This window comes from Phodopus roborovskii, unplaced genomic scaffold (genome assembly GCF_943737965.1).
Source record: "Phodopus roborovskii unplaced genomic scaffold, PHOROB, whole genome shotgun sequence".
In the NCBI taxonomy this organism is placed as follows: domain Eukaryota; kingdom Metazoa; phylum Chordata; class Mammalia; order Rodentia; family Cricetidae; genus Phodopus; species Phodopus roborovskii.
In genome coordinates this window covers 3,570,249-3,596,551 of record NW_026125264.1, presented here as the reverse complement: position 1 = coordinate 3,596,551, position 26,303 = coordinate 3,570,249, and positions in this window count along the sequence as shown.

Below are 26,303 nucleotides of genomic sequence, written 5' to 3'. Positions count from 1 at the left end.
CACACACACACACACACACACACACACACTTTAAAATTAGAAATTGAGCCGGGTGGTGGTGGCACATGTCTTTAATGCCAGCACTAGGGAAGCAGAGGTAGTCAGAACTCTGAGTTCCAGGCCAGCCTGGAGAGATCAGGGATAGCCAGGACTACACATAAAAACTCTGTCTCAAAAAAAAAAAATTATTCAGGGTTCTTCCTCAGGCCAGGGCAAGGTCAAAAAGGGAATTGTGCTCCAGAGACAGGAGAAGCTGTCACCTGAAGAGGCAGACATGGAAGCATGCTCCTCATTAAGGCAGCTTCAGGGTCAACACAATGAGCATGGGAAATGTGTTGGTTTGATTAATGAGGAAGAGGCTCTTCCAGCCTGAAGATCAACTCCAGCTGAGGAGTGGCAGGAACTTCCTTTCCCAGTAGCTGAGCCTAAGTGGCTGGTGTGCAGGAGCCTAGAGCTGAGCCATCTGCCTGGAAGTGGAAAGCAGCTGTACAGGATGCCTGAGTGGGGACAGCTTGAAGTTTAATCTCTGTCCCAATTGCCAGGAAGAACCATTAGAGGCTACTCTATGTGGACACTCTCACAATCACACACACACACACACACACACACACACACACACACACACACAAGATGCAGAGGCCAGAGGAGGGCTAGGTCTTTGCTTGTTCTCTCTACCTTACTCCTTTAAGGCAGGGCCTCTCAATGAACCTGGAGCTTGGGAGTTTTGGCTAGACTGGCAGCCAGCAAGCCCCAGTGATACTCCGAACTGAACTGCTCAGCTTTGGCTTTACAGACCTGTGCAAGACCATACTGGTTTGTTACATAGTTGCTGAGCTCAAATTCTGATCTTCATGCTTGTACAACAACTGCTGTTGGATGACCTACAGCCCAAGGGGGTGGGATTTTTTAAAAGTAGGGACAGGGTAATGGCAAATGCACATTCCTGGCTTTTCTCTTATAATGTGGCAGAACATTCTCTAAGTTTCAGATTGGCAGGTAGAACAAGATATGTTCCTACCCTGAGCTGTATTCCAGTGTGCTCTCTCTCTCTCTCTCTCTCTCTCTCTCTCTCTCTCTCTCTCTCTCTCTCTCTCTTTCAAAACAGGGTTTCTCTATGTAGCCATGGCTGTCTTGGAACTTGCTCTATAGGCCAGGCTGACCTCGAACTCAGAGATCCACCTGTCTCTGCCTCCCGACTGTTGGAATTAAAGGCATGTGCCACCAACACCCAGCTGTTTTCTTCTCCTCCTCCTTTCTTCTTCTTCTTCTTTGACACTATTTCACTTAGGAGGTCTTGACCCTCCTGTTTTATTTAGCCTTCCAAGTAGCTAGAGTTACAGGTCTAGGCCACCAAGCTTGGCTCCTTGCTCTTTTCTGATAACTGGTTCTATCTAAGGCTGCAGATGTGATGGCTGCTGTTTGCACAGTCATTTGTGACCATGCACTGAGAACAGTGGAGTTGTCAGACAGGAGTCCAGTCCCCTAAACTGTGCCAACCTTAGAGTGCCTGCTCTAGTCTCTACTTACATGAAACACATATGTCTCCACTTTGTTTAAACCTGACTTGACAGGCCTTCCTCTCTTACGGAAGTGCCAGCACATCTTTTCAGACAGCCTCGCCCATTTCATGGATCCTCTCAACCTGTTTACGCAATAAGTTACGCAGTAAGTCCCCAATAAGTTGGACTTTCCAGAGGGCATCTTGCCCAGGCTTCAATCCATTTGCTCTCCTGCTGAGACTTCTTCCTGCAAGCCCTCAGTCCCTTTGCTCCTCCACCAGGTCTTGTCTCATACTGGGCTTCCTCTCGGGAGCCCTTTATCGCGCCTTCCTTTCTGGGAGACTGTTCTGGGTCCCCAAGTCCCACTGCTAGCTTTCTCTGGCATCCACCAGGCTGCAGAGGCACGACGGTTTGTTAAGTCTTTGGAGCTCTGGGCTCAGAGCCTTTCATGGTGCATATGGGAGCCAACAGGGATCCAGATACGAATGAGACAAATGTGGTCCATTTGTGGAGTCTCAGTTTGTTACATCCCCCCTCCTCCTCTTATCTCCACCCCCCCAAACACACTGCGCTTTTTTGTCAATCCAGCAGGTGGTTGCATGACGGAATGGGTGAAGGAGGATAAACCCCGCTAGAGGGCGCTGAAGCGCCGCAGCCGAGCTGGGTGGGCGTGGCCTGAGTGGGGCGAGGCCGAGGCGGAGTCATGTTGTGCAGGACTGGGCGGATCCCTCCCACAGCCTAATGTCCTGGAACCGCGCGCCCCTCCCGCCGCAGATAATTAACTGGAACCAATAAAACGTTGATGGCGGCGCCTTTGTAGGCTCTGCGGAGGCTTTGTCATGGAAAGCGCGGTCCCCACCCGCCCTGTCCCCGCAGCTGGCCGAGAGTCGCCCGAGCCACCTGGACGGGACCCGGGACCCGCGCCGGCCCATCTGCCGCGCCGTCAGCTGCGGGGAGCAGGGGAAGCGGGCCGCTCCGAGTCCACAAAACTTCAGGCTAATGGTGGCACTGGAAACCGCTGAGATCAGCCGGCAGGCCTGATTTTTTCATGGGATATCTTCATCTCGGTGGGCACTGCAGGCCCTGGAGAAAGTGTCCGAGAGTGCTCATAGAACAGAAATCCAGCGCTGTCCCGGGCTGACAAGTACACGGGGAATACCTCACGGCTGGGTGAGCCAAACAAGCCAGGTCACCTTTGCTAGCCATCCCATCGTCCGGCCCTAGGCCTGCAGCTCAGCCCAGTGATCGTCCATCCAGGGTACCTGTTACCCTGCCTTGTCTGAGGTCACATGTTGGCCCACTGTGTCCCCTCAGCGGAGCGGACAGAGAGCCTGTGAGGTCTTTCCTCAGAGCTGTCTTTCCTCAGAGAGAAGTGGAATAGTGATAGCCAGGAAGTTTTAAAAAGACAGAGCGCCTCATGTCCTTACAGTACTATGCCAAGGCACTGTGTCTGCTGAACATCCAAGGACATCCACAACCAACTTGTGAGTTTTGCTGTGTCCTTCCTGGAAGAACAATGCAGTTTAGGATTCTCCTCCCTGGATGGTCCTTGCTGCTTCTGAACTCACAGCTGCCATAAGAGAATCTCTGTCTGTCGATGTCCTCTGTAAGGAGTTTGATGAAACTCACAGCTGGGGATGCTGCTTGGTGGCAGATCTTGGCCTAGAAACCAAGGCCCTGGGTTCTGTTTCCAACACTGAAACAAAACAAAACACCAACTTCGGCACAGGAGTACTGTATTATAGATGTGTATGAAATTCACACTCCAGCCACATCATCAATGGTAGACCTCCAACAAGCAACCTCCATGGCTCCCATGAGGTGGCTGCAAAAGAGGCAAGCCCCTGTCTCACCTCCCTTTCTTGTACCTACCAACGCTGGACTCTGAGCTGCCAGCACACCAGCCTCCCCTCTCTGGACTAGTCTTGCCTCATTGGTCAAGAGGGCTCAGGAAGTGCAGCTGAACTTCTGGGAACTTCAAGGATGAGTTATGTGTGTGGGGGTTGTGCTGGCTAGTTTTATGTCAACTTAACAGAAGCTAGACTCATCTGAGAGACCTCAATTGAAGATAAAATGCCTTCACAAGATCAGGCTGTAGGCAAGCTAGTAGGCCATTTTCTTAATTAGTGATTGGTAGGGAAAGATCCAGCCAGTGTTCCTGGGTTCTGTAAGAAAGCAGGCTGAAGAAGCCAGTAGGCAGCTCCCCTCCATGGCCTCTGAATCAGCTCCTGCCTCCCAGTTCCTGCCCTGCTTGAGTTCCTGCCTTGGCTTCCTGCTATGGAGTGTGACTGGGATCCAAATAAACCCTTTCCTTCCGAGTTGCTTTTGGCCGTGGTGTTTTATCACAGCAATCATACATACTCTTAACTAAGACTGGAAAAAGTCAAAACAGTATGTGCTGTTGGAATGCCTCGATCAGCATGATGGCCAGCCAGGGGTACCAACGGAAAACAAACCAGAGATGTATGCTGACCTCACACTTTATCGTGTGTAGCATGTGACTTTATACAGATAATGTCCTTGCAAAATCTAGCGTTCAGGAAAAGAAGAAAGTAGCCCCTAGGGTATCTGATCTAGCTGTGAGAACAGAAGCAGATGGAGGGGATGGTTTGGCCCCTGGTGTCCTTCTGTGCCCACCTCCAGGCCTTTCCCTACTGCGCACATGCGAGGTGGAGAAAGGCTGAAAGCAGGACTTTGGAGTAACAACAGCCTGTATGACTCAGGCTGTGTGGCTTGTCTTCTCTAGACCTCAGGCTCCTCGTCTGAAAAATGGGAACAATATCCTTCCAGAATGTGGGGAGGACTGAGACACAAGCTGGACTGTCCCATACAGTGTTCATCTAACCTCAGACAATTGCCCACATGCTTGCATGGCTCTGTGTGTTGGTCTGTACCCTGAAATACAATAGGTTTCCCCTGGTGCAAAGAACCACTGTGACAGGTAGAATCTGCATGCATGCAGAACACAAGGATTCTCAGCCTGATCCACGTGGCTGTTGAGGGGAACTGGGTGCTGAAGGTTCAGTCAGAGCCAGGAAACACCTTCAGGTCAGGTTCCACAGGTGGATAAGAGACCAAAAAAAAAAACCAGCTTCTGCCAAAGAAGGAGCTAAGAGACACTGTGAGAGGGCACAGGGCAGCTCACGGCTCATGAGTGTTGCCAAGGAGGTATTCCAGGGACCTGTTTGTGCCTGTAGGTATGTGAGAAGATGGAGCAGCCAGCACATCAGGGACAGCACACAGGCCCGGGCACTTAGAGGGAGTGGTGGGAGTGGAGGCTTGGAGAAAAAGACAGACGCACGCACATGTGCAAACTCTGAGAAGAGAGGGAGGCAACAGAAAAACAGGAAGGACCATGGCCCAAGGGGGGCGGGTCACAAGACACACTGGCAGCATCTGAAATGAAATACCTTGCCGAGAGTCACAAAGTCTGCTGAAGACTATGGGGATCTTTGAATTTGGACCAAATGCATATTACATCATAAAGTGGCCTGCTTCAAGTTATTGCCATTCTCCATTCTACTATTTTTGTTTTGTAGTATTGGGGGTGGTTGAAAATCAGGGCCTTGCACATACTAGGCAAACATTCTACCATTGAGCTACACTCCAGTCCCGTTTTATTTGGGATTTATATGTGTGTGTGTAGGGTGCATGTGTAGTGCATGAATGTAAGTGTGTACACCAACACACACTGTACAGAAGTCAGAGAATGCCACTTATCTTCCTCTATCACTATGTACCACATTCTCTTTGAGCCTGGGTCTCTCCCTTCTGAAGATTCTGTTCTCCAAACTCCAGGGGCTGAGATTACAGGCGCTCCCAAGACTTTGACCAGCTTTTTCCTTGGGTGCTGGAGACTAACTCAGGTCTTCACACTTGCACAACAAGCATTCTTACCCACTCAGTCATTTTCTAGCCTTCTATTCTTTGATTTAGGAATTACACACATGTAGAAGAGAATACAATTCTGGCATTGAACACACAGCCCAGTGGGTCTTCTGTAGTTGGTAGAACTGTGAACCCACCCAGATCAAGACACAGAATGCTGACAATACCCAGGAGCCTCCCTGGCTGCCTCCCTGCTATGGAGCCCTGGACAGGCTGTCTGGGTACCACTGTGGGTCCAGCAGGGTCTCCAATTCCCTTCTTGCCCCGCCCACTTCATTCAGTCAGGAAGCCCTGATCCTGTCTGTCACAAGATGCCCCTTCTCTGCCCAGAGCCTCACTTGCCATTCAGTGAAGCAACAGAATCCCAACCATGGCCTGCAAGGGCCTCTGAGAGCTGTCATGTCTATGCCTGTCTCCCCACTTTTCCCCATAATCCCTTGCTCCAGTCATCCTGTCTTCTTTCTGCTCATACACAAGGCTGCTGCAGTATTATCCCCTGGGACACTGATGCTCCTACACTCTGGGCCATGTTGTCACTTCCTTCCGGCTTGGTAATCAAATGTCACCTTCAGACATCTGCTTCCACCCACAATGGAGTGGCAGAGACAGTAGTTAATCTCCTGCTAAAGACACACAAAGGCAAATAGCATATTTGAGATGATAGTTTCTAGGACACTGGGCATCCAACAGTGAGGTGCTGTGAAGGATGTGTTTGTGTGATGGAACTGCTGTAGGCTGGGAGAGGCTTCTAAAGAGATTGGAAAATGGGGAGGGGGACAGTGAGATGGCTCAGCAGGCAAATGCACTTGCCACAAAGCTTAACAACCTGACTTTGATCTCTGGAACCTTCATGGTAGAATGAGAGTACCAGTTCCTACAGGTTGTCCTCTAACTGCCACACATGTGCTATGTTTGTTAGCTTCTATACAAAGACCCGCATAAACACAAAAGTTTATTTTCAAGTTCAGGGGTGGAGACATGACTAGGCACTCACCATTCTGTTCTGCAGAAAACCTGGGTTCAGTTCCCAGCACCCATGGCAGTTAAAACTGTCCTCACCTCCAGTTCCAGGGTCTCTGATACCCTCCCTGGCCCCGAGGGCATCAGGCACGCAGACATACTGTACTCAGACATGCACATAGGCAAAAATCCTTACATGTAAAATGAAATCAAAATGCGCCAAGTACACACAAGAAAAAAAGACAATAAGCTGGAACAGATCATCCAAAAAGAGAAAAGTAATCTGAGAGACAAGCACATCAAGAGATATAGGAGCTCAAGAAGCCTGCTACCATGTGCCCTGAGTCCCCAAAGGACTAAAACCTGCCAAATCTGATATAAACTATAAACTCACAAAGTCAAAAAGCTTAACAAACTTCCAGCACGAGAAACTGAGGGAAACAAAATGAGCCATCATGATGAAATTGCTCAAAAATCTATGACAAAGAAAATAATTAGGGCTAGAAGCCAGGCAATGATGGTTCACACCTTTAATCCCAGAACTCTGGGGATCAGAAGTTGGCAGATCTCTGAGTCTAAGCCTGGTCTACAGAGTGAATTCCAGGACAGTCAGGGCTACAGAGAGAAATCCAGTCAAAAGGGAGGCGGGGGTTGGAATGGAACTCAGTAGTAGAATGTGTGTAACAGCCTGAGGCCCCTGTGTCCAGTTCCAGAGAGTGGGAAGGATGACCGGTCAGGAGGGAAGTAAAAGGAATAGAAGATAGATGAATAAAGCTAGAAAGATGGATGGATGGATGGATTGATTGATTTTTAAATAGTTTTTAAAGATTTCTTAAGTGAGATGATCAGTAAACACAACTGTTGCTCTTGCATTTGCAAAGAACTCTTCAGTTCCCAGTACTCACAACAGTCTGTAACTATAGTTCCAGGGGATCCAACCCCCTCTTCCTGGCCCCTAAGGGCATCAGACATGCATGTACTAAGTGCACAGACATACACGGGGGAAATCTCAGCAGGAAAAAAGTGTAGCCAAAGAAACACACCCTGACCAGAGCCAAAGAAACACATTTTGGCCCTGCAACCAGAGCCAGAGAAATACACCCTGACCCTGAAACCAGTGCCAAAGAAACACACTTTGGCCTTAGAATTAGAGCTTGTGAAATACACCCTGGCCCTGAAATTAGATGAAAAGGCTAAAAAAGATCCAGTGAAAGTAGCACACTTTAGCCCTGAAACCAGAGCCAAATCTGCCCCGACCAACTAAACAGAAAACCAACCAATCCCTGAGCACCAGATCTAGCCAATCCGAACTCAAGGGACTGAAATCTGACCAATCACCACCCTGGAAATCTTCTGGAAAAACTCCGCCCCTAAGAAGCTCTATATAAGTCCTGTGCCTGTTCATTTTGAGGCCGGCCTCTTCCACCCTGGCAGAGGCAGCCACTCTCCTGGACTCGTCCCTCCCAATAAACCTCTTGAATAGGGTTTGGGTGAGTAGGGTTTGGGTGAGGCCTTTTGCTGGAGCAGAGATGGAGTCCGATGGAGTCCGGGTGGAGAGGAATGGAACAGAGGAGCAGGGCACACTTACTGAGTGACCTGTGGTATTCCTTGGCATCCAATTGCCAGAATACTTTTCTATCTGAGCTGTAATGCCTACAATCTCACCTACACATAAAGTTAAAACAGTAAATAAAAGATTTGTCATATATAAACAAACAGATAAAAATGCCCGCAGATTCCCTGGTGCCTTGAGAAAGGGTTTCATTTTGTAGCCCTGGCTGGCCTGGAACTTACAGAGATCTATGTAACAGGGCCTCCTTTTGGGCCACCAACCAGCCCCCAAATCATGACACAGAGACTTCTTATTCGTTATGAAGGCTCAGTCTTATGCTTGTCCCACTAGCTCTTAGAACTTAACCTGTTTATCTATCCTTTGCCTCAAGACTTTTTACCTTTCTTATTCCATATGTATTACTTTCACTGCTTGGTCTGTGTCTGACTAGCTGGCTGGTGGCTGATTTCCATCTCACCTCCCTTCTTCCCCAAGCCTGGATTCCTCCTCCTCTTCTTCCTCCTCCTCTTCCTCCTCCTCCTATTTAGGCTGTCTGCCTGCCAACCCCACCTCTCTCTCTACTGCCTGGCAATTGGCCATTCAGCTTTTTATTAGACCTATCAGGTACCTTAGGCAGGCAAAGTGAAACAACAACATGATTTTACATAGTTAAACAAATGCAGCATAAACAACTGTAACACCTTTACACAGCTAAAGTAATAGTCTACAACATAAGCAAATGTAACATATCTTTGTCTAGTTAAAGTAATATTCCACAATAGATCTGCCTACCTCTGCCAGCACCATCACACTTATATGAGAAAAAAATAGAGCAACATCTTTTTTTTGGGGGGGGGGTTGAGACAGAGTTTCTCTGTATTGCTTTGGAGCCTGTCCTGGAACTAGCTCTGTAGACTAGACTCAAACTCAGAGAGATCCACCTGCCTCTTCATCCTGAGTTCTGGGATTAAAGGCATGTGCCACCTATGGCCGGTTTAAGATTTTTTAAACTCAGTTTTATGTGTGAATGTTTTATCTGCATATGTGTGTGTGCAACACATGCATGCTTGGTGCCCTCAAAAGTCAGAAGAGGGCATCAGATCCTCTGGAACTGGAATTTCAGATGGTTGTGAATTGTCATGTGAGTGCTGGGAATGGAACCCGGGTTCTCTGGAAGACCAGCTAGTGCTCTTAATCACTGTGCCATCTCTCCAGCCCCGTTGGCAACATCTTTTAATGAACTGAAAGAAAAGGGGGAAAAGGCTGCCAATCTATAGTTATATCCTTCAGAACTGAAGATAAATTAAAGATGTCGTCATACAAAAAAGCTAAAAGAATTGGTCTGTACAAAAAATGACAAAGGAAACGGAGAAGGAGATTGAGACCAGATGAAAATATTTCATCTCTACAGACAATACAGATCGTGAGGAATGTCAACTACATGAGCAGATATGTGAGTTATCTTCTTAGCATTTCAATGTCTTTAATAATAACTTGCTGGGATTAGAGAGATGCCTTAGTGGTTAAGATCGGTGGCTGCTCTTCCAGAGGACCTGGATTCAATTCTCAGCACCCACATGACAGTTCATAACTGTCTGTAACAATTTCCAGGGGAGCCAACACCTCACACAGATACACATGCAGGCAAAACATGAGCACACATAACATTTTAAAAAAATAAAAAATTTTAAAACTAATAATTTACCACACGAACAAGTGGGAAGGGGAAGGTAATGGGAGGGGAAGATGATTGAGGTACATTGGATGTATCATGAACACATTTTAAAATGTGTTCTTGAACTGGGGGGGGGGGTACACACACCTTTGACCTCAGCACTCGGGAGTCAGAGTTCAAGGCCAGCCTGGTCTACAAAGCAAGTTCCAGGGCAGCCAGGACTGTTACACAGGAAAACCCTGTCTCAAAAAAAAAAAAAAAAAAAAAAAAAAAAAAAAAAAGAAAAAGAAAGAAAAAAGTGCTTTTGCAGTTTTGCAGGACTGGAGAGATGGCTGAGCATTCAAGAGTACTTACTGCTCTTTCAGTTCCTGGTACCTATGCCAGGCATCCCTCTCTCTCTCTCTCTTTCTCTCTCTCTCTCTCTCTCATGTGTATGAGTGTTTTGTCTGCACCACACAGAGTGCTTGGTAACTGAGGAGACCAGAAGAGGGCATTGGATCCCCTGGAACTGGAGTTATAGACAGTTATGAACCACCGCCTGGGTCCTGGGAGTAAAACTGGGTCCTCTGTAAGAGCAACAAGTGCTCTTAGCTGCCGAGCCATGCCTCCAGCTCCATAAACAAAAATTATTGTTTTTCTTTTTAAGACATGGTATCAGTGTGCAGTTCTGGCTGGAATCTCATTTTATTATATTGATCAGGCTGTCCTGCCTGTCTCTGCTTCTGGAGGGTGCTGGTGGTTAAAGATGTGTGCCACCAATACCTGGGAATCAAACAAACAAAACATGAGGAGGGGTCATTAGGGGCTGCAAAAGTAGCTTAGTGATTAAGATCACTTGATGCTCTGAGAAAAGACCAGAATTAAGTTCCCAGCACCTATGCAGGGCTGCTCACAACCACCTGTAACTCCAGCTCCAGGGGACCTGGTACTCATAACCGTGTGTGTGTGTGTGTGTGTGTGTGTGTGTGTGTGTGTGTGTGTAATTTAAGTAAAAAAGTTTTAAAATCTGTGTTCTTGAAAAAAACCCAAAATATTTGTTGAGTAAAAACGTGGTTGAAATAATATTTGGTGCTTGTTATTTGTACTCACATCACATGATCCTGTCTTTCTCCCGATATTTGAATAGGGAATCCAACCTACACTCACACTGTAGCCTGTATGTTAGAACATACAGGACAAAATCATTGTACTCTAGAATGTCTTCCGATACATAGGCTGTTAAAATTGGAGAAAGCCAGAAACCTGTAATGTTAGGGTTATAGACTGTTTAGAGACAAGGCATCTAAGCCTGGTGTGTGTAGGTAGAGCTGGGGAGAAAGAGCCAAATGGTACCTTTTTTTATGCCCCATCTGCTCATCCTAGGTATCCCTAACTTTTGGGGGTTCTTTTGTTTGCTTGTTTGTTTTTTCAAGACAGGGTCTCACTTATGCATCTCTCTGGCTGCCCTCAAATTCAATATTTAGACCAGGCTGACCTTGAACTTACAGAGATCCATGTCTCTGCCCCCTCCAAGTGCTGGGATTAAAGGTTTGCACTACTATGCCCAGCTAGTGTGTCTCTAACGTTAGTATCAGTAAGGAAGTGTCAACTCAGCAGACCCAGAAAGTCTGAAGGGCTGGGAAGCTACCCAGCTCTGGAGGCGGCGAATGGGGGCTGTAGTGGGGGAGGGGAGAAAAGAAGGAGGCTGTATTTTTCCGTTTTAATTCAGCTTCTGTTCACTGGGCCCCTTCTGGACTATAGGCTTATGAGGCATCGTGGTCACGCAAGGCTGGAGGCTGTCATTATCACAGGGAACCATTCTCTCTACCACCTCCTCAGGGACCCAGGGACAGGCCTGCTCATCATCCCAGGACCCAGCCCTCTGGCTACAGAACTAGGCCTGGCTGGCAGCTCAGGCCTAGCGGTAGAGTGAGGAGGCTGCATCAGGTCAGAGTGGCCTTTGGTCTCCAGACCCCGGAGTGTTGCCTTCACTGCCCTGACAATAGAACACTGGTGGCATGAGGGTGGACTCCAGCACCCCTTCCCTTTGTCCACAGCTTGCATCACCCATGAGCATGCATCTTGCATCTCACATGCTGATTTTACTTTGTGTCCTTGAATCCAAGGGAAGCCCATGCCATCCACTTTGCCTTCGACTGTCCCCATCACCTAGTGGCAGTAATGTAGACTTCATGGCAAAAAGCTATCCAACCTATTTTGTTCTGGTACTGAGTGATTTTTTTTCCTTTGTACCTAAGGAAGCATCACAGGTTAAGTCACAACATCCCCAAAACACATTAGGTCACAACACCCCCAAATTAGTGGAAGCTGGAGTTCACCCACATCCTCAGGTTGCTCAGGAGCTGGACTGGGCAGTTTACACCAAACTGACCCACAGCTTTGAGCCAAGTGTGTCCCTGTAACCCACCAGCACAAGTACCGTTAAAACTCAAGGAGTTCCAACGGCATGATTCACAGAAAACCATAAATGATTCCAGGAACCAACACATGAACATTTGCAGTCTCCCAGCACTGTGCCAACATTTCTGATCCTATCACTGCACTAGCACAGAGTGGCCTTGCTATTAGTTTTTGAAACAGTTTGGAATTTGTCCTGCTTCTTTGCATCACCTGGATCACACATCATTGCCTTTCTCGGGGGTAGGGGCTGAGAGAGTGATGGAGGGGTATCAACTTCTGGCAGAGCCCCAAGAAACTCACAAAGACACGGAAGTGTAGGGCAAATTCCCAGAGACCCTCCTTCTCTCTCTCTCCCTAGCCCCAACTACTGGGGCCACTAACCAGGCGCCACACCTGGGGTGCAAAAGGAGGGGCAGCAATTCTCCGCTCTTTGCCCCTGCTGGGATCCCTCCTCCCTAGATGCACAAACGGCGGCGCCCTCCCCCTCATCATTACCATGCTGTTTAATTGGGCGGCCCCCGCGTGTATGCGCGCGCGTGTGCGCCGGTGTCTCTGGGAGGGGGGATGTTTCTGACACATGGGGCGCCGGGTGGAGGGGTGCTGGCTCCCTGCCCGCCCACGGGACCCCTCCCCCAGCCCGGCGGCGGGGGGCATCGCACGGCTCCGACAGATGGACCGAGCCCAAGGGGCGGGGGCGCGCTGACGGGGTGCGAGACGGCACGGCCCGGCTCCCCGCATGACAAAGGCGGCGGCGCGGGCGCCCTTATCAGTGCGAGCAGACCGGGCGGCCGGCCCGGCCTGCAGCCCGCGCTCGCCGCACAAAGGCCCGGGCCGGCGGGGGCCCTCGGGCCGCGAAGATTAATTGCCCAATCAAGTTGTCGGCGGGGGCGGGGGCGGCTCGGCGGCCCCGGGGGACGCGGGCGAGCGCATAATGAAGTGTGCAAAAAGTTAATTTGCTCCGCGACGCGCAGCTCGCCGCAATCAAAGGCGGGTGTCGGGAGGGGGCATCGAGGAGGGTGCCCAGGGTGCCATCCTAAGGCGGGCTGTGGGGACCCAGGGTTCCCCGCAGCGATGAGGTCGAGGTCTGTAAACCTGCGCTCTACCACCCCACACCACACTCCGCTGCTGCTGCTGCCGCTGCTGCCTGCAGTGAGTCACCAGGCAGCCCTCTGGCCCTTGCTAAGCGCCGGCTCACATCACCCAGATGCACAAAGGTGGCAATTCTGGTGTGCGAGCTTGGCCCCCAGATCTCTGCTCCAGGTAGTCCTGTATTTCTCTGGCTTGGTCCCTTTACTTGACTGAGGAAGCAAAGCCTAGAACATGCGCTTCGTAGGGGACCAGAGGCACTCAGATGCCTGGAAAAGGCCCAAGCTCACCGAGCTCTTATCTGGTCCAGAGCCTTAAGTGGCAGTTGACAAAGAGGAAATCCACGTCACAGCTAAGACGCCGATAGTACTCAAACTGTTGCTATTGCGAGGGGAGGGGAACACCATAGGTCCCCACGTGGAATCTTTGGCAGGGCGGTTTGTCGTTTGCTGTAAGCCCTTATGGAGGAAGGCACCTTACAGGCTTGCCTTGTAAACAAGCAAGGTGGTCCCTAGCAGTCAGCTGGAGGGGAAATGTTTATCTTTTTGTCCAAATCTTTTCAGGAGTGTCACACAGTTTTAACCTCGGCTACTGGCCACAAGACAAAGAATGGGTAGTGAGATTGTCTTTGTCTGGCCTCCTTCGAAGGTTCACAGAAGAAAGGAAAGTTTGCAGGCAAGCAAGGGGCGGGGGATCCTCTTTATAGGAATCAGAAAGGAGGGCACAGCAAGTCAGAGGAGGAAGAGGGTAAGGCAGTGGTACAGCTTGGGATCACTGTCCTTATGAGTTCAGGACTCAGTGAGGTAAGACTGGAAGCTGTTCCATGGGCCCAGGGAGAGCCCTGTGATCCTATAAGAGCAGCATTTACCCCAGAGAAGAAACTGCCTGCACAAACTATTCATTTCATCCTCTTCCACACGGCACCTTACATCAAGCCCCACCTTACATCAAGAACAGAAGCAAACTATAGGCCAGAGCTCCGGAGCAGTTGATCTCACGTTAGTTTTGATCCTACTATTTTCTCTGGAAGAAGTAGAACCCAGCTTTGGTTCGGAGCCAAGGGTTCACAGACCACAGGCTGGCCACCAGGGACATTGCGGCTCCCCAGCTGCAGATTCAGACACATCCAGCACCAGAAGCCCAGGTACTGGGTGCCCAGACCAGCAAAAACACAAGCTTCTTTCCAGCGCCTGGCAGGGTCGTCAGACAATGGAGAGGAAGCCTCAGTAACCCTAGGTGCCCAGAACCCTCCCTTCAGAAGCGGATTCCAGGCCAGACTGGTCAGCTCACTTTCCACTCAGATTAGTGGCTCCTGAGCCTCCGTCCTATGACTAGATGCTTAGGTCTGACCCTGAGCCCAGGAAAGACCAGAAGAAACTAGTCCAGCAGGCCTTGAAGGTGACAGGAGACAGCCTTTCAGGCGAGAAGGGGTGGGTTACAGCCAAACCAAGATTTATGGGCCTGATCATAGTAATGAAAAGAAAAAAGAAAAAGAAAAAAAAAAAAAAAGGACGCGTGTTCGGCAATGCCCAGGGACCAGGACTGCTGCCCTATTACCAAAAATGTCGTCGCTCTTGACTCTGCAAATTAGCATAAAACACGCTGTTTTGCATCGATTTGCATCTCATTTGCATGCTGATTTCTTGCTGCCACAATACACCCAGTTCCTTAAGCGGTTTCTGCTTAGATTTTCACCCAGTTCTGCCTTGCCCTGAGAAAAAGCAGGCTCCTAAGTTGGGCCCGAACACTCACCATGGTCCATTCCCTGGCTTCTCTGTGTCTGTTTCCCTGACTATGAGTTGAAGGAGACAAACTGAGCAAGGATTTTCAAAATGTGCTCCAGTAGCTCTCTTGGGGGTTGCAGACACAGAGACTGGGGAGCAGGTGGGACAGACGCTCCCGCCCCCAATCTCCTGAGAACAGCTGGGGCTCTGAGTAAAATTTCTCTTGAGCAATGCAGACCTTCTCTGAAAAAAGAAAAACACACACACACACACACAAAAAAAAAAAAAAAAAAAAAAAAAAAAAAAAACAAAGACCAAAAAGTTTGCAAACAAACAGATTCAATTTGTAGTTTCCAGTGCACTGTTCTGTATGGAGTCCAACAATAATGCTTAGGGCTGACACTCAAAGCACTAGCCACCACAGCCACTGCCCTAAACACCAGGCATCACAATCTGTTTCACCCATTCAGCCCTCATATAACTCTTGAATGCTACCTTTGTCCCCTATTTTATAGATGGGTAAATTGAGACCCTGAAAGGCCAAGTAACTTAGGTAGGGTAAACAGCCACCAGTAATGGAGAGTCAAATCCAGAAGACCTGGCTTTATCATGAGTTTATCCAGGCTGGTTCTCCTATTATACAGATGAGGAAAGAGGGGTCAAGAAGGAGAGATGTAGCAAGTTTTTCTCTGTACCGCCAGCTCCCAAAAAATGGGACAGAGACTTCTTATTAATCATGAAATCTCAGCTTTTAGCTTGGGCTTGTCTCAACTAATTCTTATAACTTAAATTAACCCGTTTATATTAATCTATGATCTACCATGTGGCTTTTACCTCTCCCCCATTCTGTGTGTCCAACCCATCCTTGATGGCATCCTCTTCCTGTCTGTGCCAGGAAGTCCCACTTACCTCTCCTGCCTAATCTCTCCTGACTAGCTATTGGCCATTCAGCTTTTTATTATACTCACCACAGCAATACACCTCGACATAGTGTACAAATATTTCACAACAGAGAGAGGGTATTTCTTCTCTTAAAGACAGGGTGCCATATAGCTGCTAGCCCAGAATCCCCCTATGTAGCCAAGGTTGGCCTTGAACTATTTTTTTTTTTTTTTTTTTTTTTTTTTTTGCCTTCCCCTCACTAGTACTAGGATCTCAGATATGCAACATCATGTCCTGTGTTCAGTGCTAGGGACTGAACCCACAGCCTCGAGAATGCTAGGATAGCATTCTACCAATTGAGCCAGAGCCCTCAATCCTTTCTACGCAGTATTCCAAAGCCTAGCAGCTGAGTAGCCTTACTGCCTTGCCTCCTGCCCAGGCTTTTGGTGAGCAGTCTGTCACTGATATCCCCCACTCAAGGATGGCTTAAGAAAGGAACTTCTGGGTTTCAAAGACCTCTGGAGCCTGGAGAGGGAGGAGTCCTTCTCACTGCCTGCTATCCTCGTCAGACTGCCCCATCCTGGCTGGTAGAATTCAGGAGCAGGCCCTGAAGAGCAGCAGCCTGCGTCTTAAATCAGGGCTGCCAGCAGGCTCACCAGAGTGCCAGGTGTGCCTGCCAGAGCCTGCACTAGGGCCAGGCTTGGGTGCAGGTGGAGGCACCCTGAAGGGTCTCAGGGAAGGGGGATGGGAGTTTTATGTCTGCAGGGGGAAGTAGTGCCAGGCCAGCAGGTGCTCTGTCCCTTCCCCTTGGGAGTCCGGCTGGGAAACACCCAGATGTAGAAATGACTGGGCCCCCTGAGGGATGCCCAGTGGGGGCTCGCCATCCCTTCTCTCTATTCAGGGCATTCCAGCCCCTCCCTTCCTCAGTCTCACTCTCTGAGCTGCCTTCTACCCTGTTCCAGCCACCTGGGCCTTCTCAGCTCCTCCCATTCCCTGAACTCAACTCTGCCCCACACAGGCTCTCTGCCCCTCCAGCCAACATAGAGCTAAATGTTTGTACTGGCTCAGCTAACCTGGGAAATCTGTGAGCTATGTGGAGGTGTCCAAATGGAGGGTGTCCCTGGGTCTTCATTTCCTAGCCACACTGGTTTCAAGGCTCCTTGCCCTGACTGCCCAGCTCTAGTTATCTGAGGGCACAAGTTAGAATTGGCTGGCATTTCCGCCAAGGCAGAGTTCCTTGGGGCTGGAGTGCAGGCCCCACTTCTGGACTAGAAGGAAAGATAGGGAACAAAGGCAGGGTGGCATTGTCCATAGGCCAAGGACATTGCCAATCCCTTCTCACCACTGCTCTGGTTTGGATCTGAAATGTCTCCAGAGGGTTCAGGTGTAAAGGCTGTAGGGGATTTCATCTTGAGGGCTCAGACCTCAGCAACAAATTAACCCATGGATGGACTCATTTGAATGCATGATTAGGAGGTAATCGGAAGGAGGTGTGACTGTGTGGGAGGAGTTAAGTCGCTGTTGATGAGCCCTGAAGGTATATGTCTCTCTGTCCCTTTGGGTTATCTCTGCCTCTTGCCATGCCATAAGAAAGCTCTCTTCCTCCTCCCCAGCTCTAGAACAATGCCCATACTCACCATGAATAGACCCAGATCTGACAGAGCCGGGTGACTGTGGACCCAAGCCTCTGAAATGAAAATGAATCCTCCCTCAAAAAAAAGTTTTTTTTTTTTGTCAGTTGAGTGTGTGATATGTATGATTTGTGTGCTTATATGTGTGTGTATGTGCATATGTGTGTGTGTGTTCTTGTGTGTGAATGTGAGCATGTGTATCCTATGGAACACATATGTAGGTCAGAGGACAGCCTTCATGTTGGTACTCACCCTCCTCCTTATCTGAGACAGTCTCTGTCATTCCAGGCTAACCTGCTTGCGAGCATCCAAGAGTCTTTTGTTTCTGCCTCCCATCTCAAACTGTAGGAACACTAGGAAACCTGACACATGCTACAATGTCCAGCTTTGCATGGGTGCTTGGGATTTGAACTCAGGCCTTCATGTTTGTGAAGCAAGCACTTTACCCACTGAGCCATGTCTTCAGCCAGTGACAGAACACTAGGAACACTAGATAGCATGTTTGCCCTTGCAGCTGTCCCCAAACCAGCTTACTACCCTCTCTCAGTCTTGCCAACTCTACCTCCCTGTCATTCTAGACCCCCAAAGCCCTCACTATGACACCTGACCACACCTGTCCCTCAAGCCCCACAGGATGTGACTTCTGCTTGATTCCTCAGTGCTCGCTCACAGGGCCACAGGCCCTCTCTTCCCCTCTCAAAAGTTAAGTCACTCCAGATGTTCCTGTCCTGGCCTACAAAATAGATACGCCCATAACCTCTGTCTCCTAGGACTCTGGTGCAGCTTCAAGGAGTCAGTGCAGTCATATACTACTATGTAACAAACAACCCCACACGTGGCTATGGGCCATCATCCCTTGCTCCTAGATCTTCACAGGTCAGAAGATCTCACACAACACACCAGGACTGCTTCCTTCTATTCCTAAACATCTGGGCCCCAGCTGTGAAGAGCTGGTGGTTAGGGACCAGAAGCATCTAGAATTGTCTTTTCACCATCTTTGTTGACTAACACTTGATCAGATCAGGCCCTGGGCAGAACACGACACATGATCTCTTGTTGGGTCCTAGACTTCGTTGCACGAGTTCCATGAGCCTATGTCCCTTATGATGCACACAGAAGCATCATGGCCAGTTCTGACATATCCTCAGAAGTCACAGTGTCACTCCTGCCACATTTCATTAATGGGAGGAATCCCATAAGGGAACAAAAACCATTCTACTCTTTGAGGTGAGGAATATTGAGGAAAAATTAGACGTGTGTGTGTGTGTGTGTGTGTGTGTGTGTGTGTGTGTGTATGTGTGTGTGTCACCCAGGGTGGTCTCAAACTCCTGAGCTCAAGCAGTCCTCCAGCCCCTCAGCCTCCCATATATCTGGGACCACAGGTGAGCAACACGCTGCCTAACCCATCATGTTTTAAAATGGATCCAATAGTGTTTGCCTCATTGTACTCATGCAAATGACATGAAACACAGTGAGTTAGCACAGGGCTCAGCCTTGTGTGTGTTCAAACAATCACCCCGGGTGACACTAGGCACAAAAGGGTTCATAGAGAAAGGGATGGGCCCTTGAAACTGATGTCCCACAGAGCCAAGATAGACACTGGAAGATAGACCCAGGAACCCACAGCTAATACACTTTGATGTCAATTAGGCACTGTGCCAGTCACTTTCCATGCAGGATCCCAGAGAGCAATCCAAGAGGCAGATCCTATCAACATGCTGATTTTAAGGTGAGGAGCCAGAGGTTCAGAGAGGCAAAGGGTCTTGCCCAAGGCCACACAGCAAAGCAGAATCATGCCCAGTATCTGAACCTACGCCATGGGTGGTCAGAGACCAAGCTGGGCAATAGTCCAGTCTGCCAGGTGGAACAGGCTGTCCTGACTGTTTGGTGACAGACAGGGAGGGCTTGTTCTGCTGGACAGGGAGCCAGGACCAGGAGGCCTGTCAGCTGCAAGCCCAGTTACAGGCCAGGGGAATGGGGCCAAGACCTCCGTCTGGAGGGATAAGGGTGGGAGGGGTATGGAGAACCTAGAAAGAAGGCTAGAGACCTCTCCAGAGGCAGCAAGGCCCCATCCCTATTGTTTGGAGTCCCAGACAGGTCATCACTGTACCCCACAGGGGAGCCAGGTTCAGCCTTTTGTGGAAATCAGGAAGCCCTAGCCACAGGGGGATCAGGAGGAGGAGTATGCCGTATTACAGCCAGCACCTGAAGTCAGGGACACGTCTGTCCCATGCCCTGACAGCTCTATTCGTCTCTCTTCCCCCCCTTCCTTCCCTCCATGCACTCCGCCTCTTTTTCTTCCCTTGTTCTTTCTTCCTCTCATCTACTTCCTTCTCACTTTCTTTCTTCCCTTTATTCCTCCTCCATGTGCAGCCTCAAAAATAGCAGCTACTTCTCCCAAGGGAAGGAGACCTGCTCTGACCCTCAGCCTGGCCTGAAATGAAGACAGCTTCCCAGCTGCCACAAAGCCAGGAGTGACCCACGGCTCTGAACACACAGCCCTCTACTTCCCAAGCACCAAGGGTGTCTCCCACAGTAGTATATAGCTTGGGGGGCCTTGGAGTAGCTTAACGGGGTCCTGAACTAATTATAGGCCCCCCTGAACCTCCATTTTCATTCTGAGACAACTTCAGAGTCTGTAAGTAAGGCTGGATGACACACGGTCACACAGAGTCACAGAGGGGTGCATCTGCCTAGCCCAGCCCCTCGCTGGCACGGTACTCTAACACTGCTCCCAGGCCCATGGGGCAGAGCCAACTCCCAGCTGATGTTGGCGAGTGGCTGGGACAGTGGACAGACAGGCTGTCGGGGCCGGCTATGTGCCCAGAGAGCCTTCTGTGCCACTGTTTCCTCAGCCAGCCAGGCCTGGCCCAGAGGCCACTTCCCGTGGCCCTGACAGGACAGAGCCCCAGGCCCCTCCTCTCCTGCATCTCAGCTGACCCTGGTAGCCACCTCCCCGCCCACCCCCACCCTCCATTCCAGGCCCTGGAAGCAGGAGTCTCCAATCTAAATGCAAATTCACTGTGGTCCCCTGTCTATACCAACTCTACCAGGGCAGACCAGAGCTGATACTGGACCTAAGAGATAAGGAGCCTCTTGAACACGCACCCCTCCATCCCCCACCCCCCCACCCGCCTTCGCTCAGCCTGTCAGTTCCACAAAGACCCTAGGGAGTTCCAGCGGCTTCCCTTCTTCCCAGCCCTGTAAGCACTGGGATGGTTCTACAAGGTCCCCTTGCTGCAGTTAAGGAGGAGGGAAACCTACAGGGGACAGCGGCAGAAAGTGCATAGGCTGGGTGTGAGCCAGGAGAACAAAGCCAGAGAAGAGACTGAGTCTCTGCCTTCATCTTCCATGATGCTAGACACTTGGGTGCCATTAGCCCGGACCATTCCTGCATGAGTTAAAAGTTTGTCATATTTTCTTCCTGGAGCAGTGGCAGCCCACACTGAGCATAGGATGTCCATTGAGGCCAGGGTAACACTGAGTCCAGCCCATTGTGCACTGTAGTTGCTGCCCACATCCTCAGCAGGGCCTGTCTCATCTTTGGGTTGTCATTTTCCTAGGAACAGAGAAACCATGTAGAGATCTATCCATGATAGATCAAATCGGGGCCTGGGGCGTGGGCAAGGCAGGACCATAGGTTAGAATTCTTCTGATTCAGGTGTCTCAGTGTTCTTCCTTCCCTTCCTGGGCCCTGCTCCACGATGTTGCAGCATCACTGAACAATCCACAAGGGGTAGGTTTGGGTCAGGAGCAGGATTCTTGCATGCCACAGCTTAGGTTCAAACCCAGCTGAGCCTGGGTTCTGCCTTAAAGATGTCACACTAGAGGCGGCATTAGCAAATGATCCCTCTGTCTCCAGAGACCATCTCACATTGGGTGGCTTTTCCCCTTCCTCTACATGGTGTTTCTTTTGTGACACTGGCTCATTCATTTCCATCTTCCTGTGGTTGTTTCCTGGCTCTCATCCCTTTAGGACAGCAACTTGTAAGGGCAGATGCTGTGAGTCAAGATGCCCTGGCCTCTATCCTTTCTGGGATCCTGGCATTCCCTAGCTTGTGGGGTTGAGGGAAACATATGCAAAGAGCTCAGTGCATGCAATAGCTGGAGTTGCCCAGCTCAGAGCCAGAGGGAAGTAAGGGAGGAAAGTAAGTGCTCATTAAATGCTAACTGCTGCTGCTGTCATTATGGAAGGGCTGACATTTTTCCTGTCTGTTCACTGAACAGCTCCACGTGTCTCTCCATGCCTCCGTTTCCTTCTGTAAACTGGTGGAGTGATCACTATCACCTGTCACATCACAGAGTTGTTGTGCCAAGGGGCACGGTAACAGAAATGTAAAGCCCTAAACTCAGCTTCAATGCTGAGGGACTGGGGATGTAACTTTTGGTGCCATGCTTGCCTAGCATGCACGTGACCCTGGGTTTACTCCTCAGCAACACATAAATGTAGGGGCTAGTGAATGCCTGCAATCCTCACAGTCATTCTCAGCTACACAGTAGTTTGAACTTTATATGCTCCTTTAGGTACCTCCCTCCTCGGAACCCATCCTTCATGGCCTCCCACCCTAGGTCTAGAAACCTGAGGACCTGCTCTCCCCAAAGCCAGCCAGTGCATAGCTCAGAACTTCAAAGGTGGGTGTTACCCATCAGGTGGGCTTTCCGTGGGACCAGTGTTTCTCCAATTTGAACTTAGCCTTCCTCCCACCCATCTACAATCTGTGTTTCTCAATTTACTTTATGTTTTTCAAATTGCCTGTAATTTTGTAAAAGTAAGGGTGATTTCTGCTAGCAGGGAGTTGTATACTATTACCTTAAATAAAAGTTACATTGTTTAAGAAAGAGGGTTGTGTTGATGTTTGCTGAAAGAAATGTTTAGGTATCAGCAGGCGGGGATCCTGAGCTAAGGGCTTAGGGTTTAAAGAAGAGAATTCTCTGGCTGGAGAGATGGCTCAAGAGTAGAGGGTGTACCTGATATTGTTCTTACAGAGGGCCCAAGTTTGACTCCCAGCTCCTTATCAGACATCTCACAACTGACTGTAACTCCAGCTGCAGGGATTGCAATGTTCTGTCCTCCTCAAATACCTACATTCCTGTGTATGAGCTTGAACACACACATACACATACATACACCCACTTAGACACACATACACACATATACACACATACCTACAGACACATACACACACATACACACACTTACACACACATACACTACTTACACATACATACACACAGACACACATATACACACATACACACACACACTTACACACATACACACACTTTAAAATAGTGAAAAATAAAGCTTAAAAAAAGAATAGAATTATCTGGAGACTTTCAAATGCCTTACTTCGCTGGCAAATCCTTATAAGGGGTAGTGGCTCTAAGAGATGCCATTTCTACACTCCTCAAAAGATCCACTGAGGGCCAGAATCCAATTAACTAATGGAGATTCCCTTGACTGGCACCCCCTCCCCGCTCTTTTTCTCAATAGTCTCTAATAAAGGGTCTTCTCTGGGGAGGGGCATAGGAATGCCATGGTAGGAATACCCTGATTTCTCAAGTGACCAGGGTGACTGGGGTGGCTGTCTCCATTGGCACAGCAGCCAGCCTGCTAGGACTCTTGAGGAAGGGCGGTGGTATGCGCTTCCTGGAAAGAAATCAAAAGGGGAAACCCTAGTGAATGTGAGACAATATGCACGGAACCTCATTGGTAGATGTATGGAGGCGGGGGTGGGTGTCTGGCCTATCATCTCAGCCCTTGACAGACAGAGACAAGAGAGTATGCATCCAGGCCAGGCTGTGCCACAGAGCAGAGCCTGTCTCAAATCACAACCACCACCAAATTTAACTTTAAATTTAGCCTCACCCCTAGGACTCTGTGGGCCACCGCCACTGAAGGGCGGTTAGCAGCTCTGTTGATCATGGTGAAAGTTGAAAACGGCTGGAATGTTCATCTGCAGGGGAGAGGGTGAGTGAAGATGCTTTGTTCCACACATCGGGCAGCTGTGCAGCTGTGAACCTGTGATGCCATGAATGTTACACAGGAAAATCCATGCTAGATCAGTGAATGGAAAAGTCCAAAAACCAGACAGACTGGGCCAGGAGATGGTTCAGCAGGTGAAGACACTCATGGCACAAGCCTGACAACCCAAATTCGATTTCAAGACCTCACAGAAAAAAGGAGAGGACCAAATCCCCAAATTTGCCCTCTGACCTCTCTGAACACATCAGTATGTGCCCACTCCGCACGCACACGCAAGCACACACACACACAAACACACACACACACAAACACACACACAGAGGCATGCACACATGCATGCACACATACATGGAAACTAATATTTTATCATAGGAACTGGAGAGGTGGCTCAGTGATTAAGAACACATGCAGGTCCTGCTCTTGCACAGATCCTGAATTAGGTTTCCAGTTCACAACCATCTGTATTGTAACTCCAGGGAGATCCAATGCCTCTGGCCTCCTTGAGTATCTGCACTCATGTGCATATAACACACCTCCCACACACATGCACACATACTATACCTCTATGATCTTTTAAAAACATAGATGATAGATGGACAGACAGACAGACAGATTGATTGATTGTGTGTGTGTGTGTGTGTGTGTGTGTGTGTGTGTTTCAGGTGTATGAGTACAGGCACACATATGACATGTGTGTGGAGGTCAGAGGACAACCTCTAGTGTTGGTCCTCATCTTGAATCTTGTTTGAGACAGGGTCTCTTGTACACTACTGAACATGTGAGGCTGTCTGGCCTGTGATCTCCTGGGGACTCTCCCTCGTCCTCACCATAGGAACCCTAGGACTAGAAACGTGTACTCCTGCATCTGGGGACCTGAACTCAAGTCCTTACTGAACCATCTCCCCATCCTGTGATCCCCCTTGTTTAAAATATGCATTATAGGATGGGCTACACAATGAGATCCTTCTTCAAAAATAAATGAGAGAGAGGGAGCGCGAGAGAGAATTAGGAAAAGGAGGAGAAAAAGGAGAGGACAGAAAGAAACAAGGAAAGGAGGGGGAGGGAGGGACGAGCAAGCCACAAGCTGAGAGATGTTTGCCTGGCAAAACTTATCACCCAAAGTATATAAAGAACTCCTATAAATCAGCAAGGATAATCAAGAAGAAAAGCCATCTAAAGATTTGAACATACAGAATAGAAGTCATGAACAGCCAATAACAATCGAAAAGGTGCCCAACCTCTGACTAATTAGGAAAATCCAAATTTAAAGCTCATCTCTGTTCATCAGAGTGACAGCCCTTACACTGCTGGAGGAATCTAAATGTGATCCATCCTGCTAGAATGAGAAGACTCCCTGACAGTGGGGTGGGGCTGTTTGTACCATCACTTTAGAGAACAATCTGGCATTGTTCTTCAGTTAGTCTGCTACCCGGATGTCGATCTCTGGAGACTCTACAGGGAAAACTCAGGCCTGTGCACTGGGAGGCCTGTGTAAGGAGGCTGCCCCCTGCCTCAGCGGCTCGTAGCCCCTCTTCCCTTAGCATCACTTTCCTCCGGCAGTGTTAACCAGCAGGGCTTTAACTCTCCTTCACCTCCAGCTGCTGCTATGTGGGTCATGTGTGGGTCCTGTTGGGCACCTACTGGGCAAGCTGGAGTCTAGGCCCAGAGCCTGGCATCTAGAAGGTCATCTGTGTGGAGAGAGGGGGACCAGAGAGAGGCCAAACCTACTCAGGGTGTTAGGAAAGAAGTGACAGGGGACTCAGCAGGGCTCACCCACAGAACAAACTGTTCCACTATTGTAAAGAGCAGGCGCCTCCACGTGGGCAGCAGAAAGTGTCTCTAAAACACACCACCAAGTGGCAAAGCCATCAGGCAGCTAGAAGTATGCTCCAGGGAGAGCAGAGTACATCTGTGCACCCCCGTTATGTGTGCATCTATCTGCCCATGCTCACTGTTTGCTTCTGACTCTTTTGAGCACTGGCCACTGGGATGGGGGCCTGGTGGAGAACAGGGGACCTGCACATTCCCATATTGTTCACTGTACTATGGAAAAATATAGAAACGCAACAAACAAACCACAGAAGAGGCCAGGAATGGTGGTGCATGCTTTTAATCCCAGCACTTGGGAGGCAGAGGCAGGCAGATCTCTTCCAGTTCGATGCTAACTGGGTTGACACAATAAGTTCCGGGCCAATCTACACAGTAAGACCCTGTCTCAACAAAACCAACAAACGTCAACAATCAAACCAAAAACCCCACAATCTACGAATCCATGGAAGAGATGTGGCTGCAACAAACATGGCACAGACACAGCTACTCTACCCTATGATAAGGCATAAACAACTAAAAGACCAACATCTGAGAAACGTTTGAATGTTTCCCAGCCAACTTTTGCTTTGGAACAAGGGTTAGACAGATCCATGCCTCTTGAGCAGCCTCTGGTTTCGTAGCATTGTGGTCACCAGCACAAGCCCATGGGGCAAACCTTTTTCTCATGCTCTTCCGGGGCTACACCAAAGCTCTCAGTGAGAACTGCGAAGGTGGCTCAGGGGATGAAGTGCCAGGACCAGAGCTCGGATTCCCTGTGTACCTACATCAAATCCAGATAACTCCAGTGTTAGGGGAGGGAGGATCCTGGGGCCTCGATGGTTGCTTATTCTAGCTGAAATGGTGAGCTCCAGATTCAGGGACCCTGTCAAAAAAAGTAAGGAGATCAATTGAAGATGATAGCCTGTGTCTACTTCTGGCCTGCAGATGTGCACACACCTGCCCCCCCCCACAGAATCCATGGAAGAATGGTCATGTTTCTCCTGTCCTTGGGAGCCAAAATGGCACAAGGTCACTTTCAAAGCCTGTCACCCACAGGGCTACATGATATCTCCCCAGTTAAGGTTCTCTGCTCTCTGCACTTTGTTCCCACCTGCCCTCTCTCTCACCAGGCTGGCGTCCCTACTTCTCAGCCCCCATGGTGGGCAGATTCTGAGGCGGCACCCAAGATCTTCAGCCCCCTGGTCTGTGAG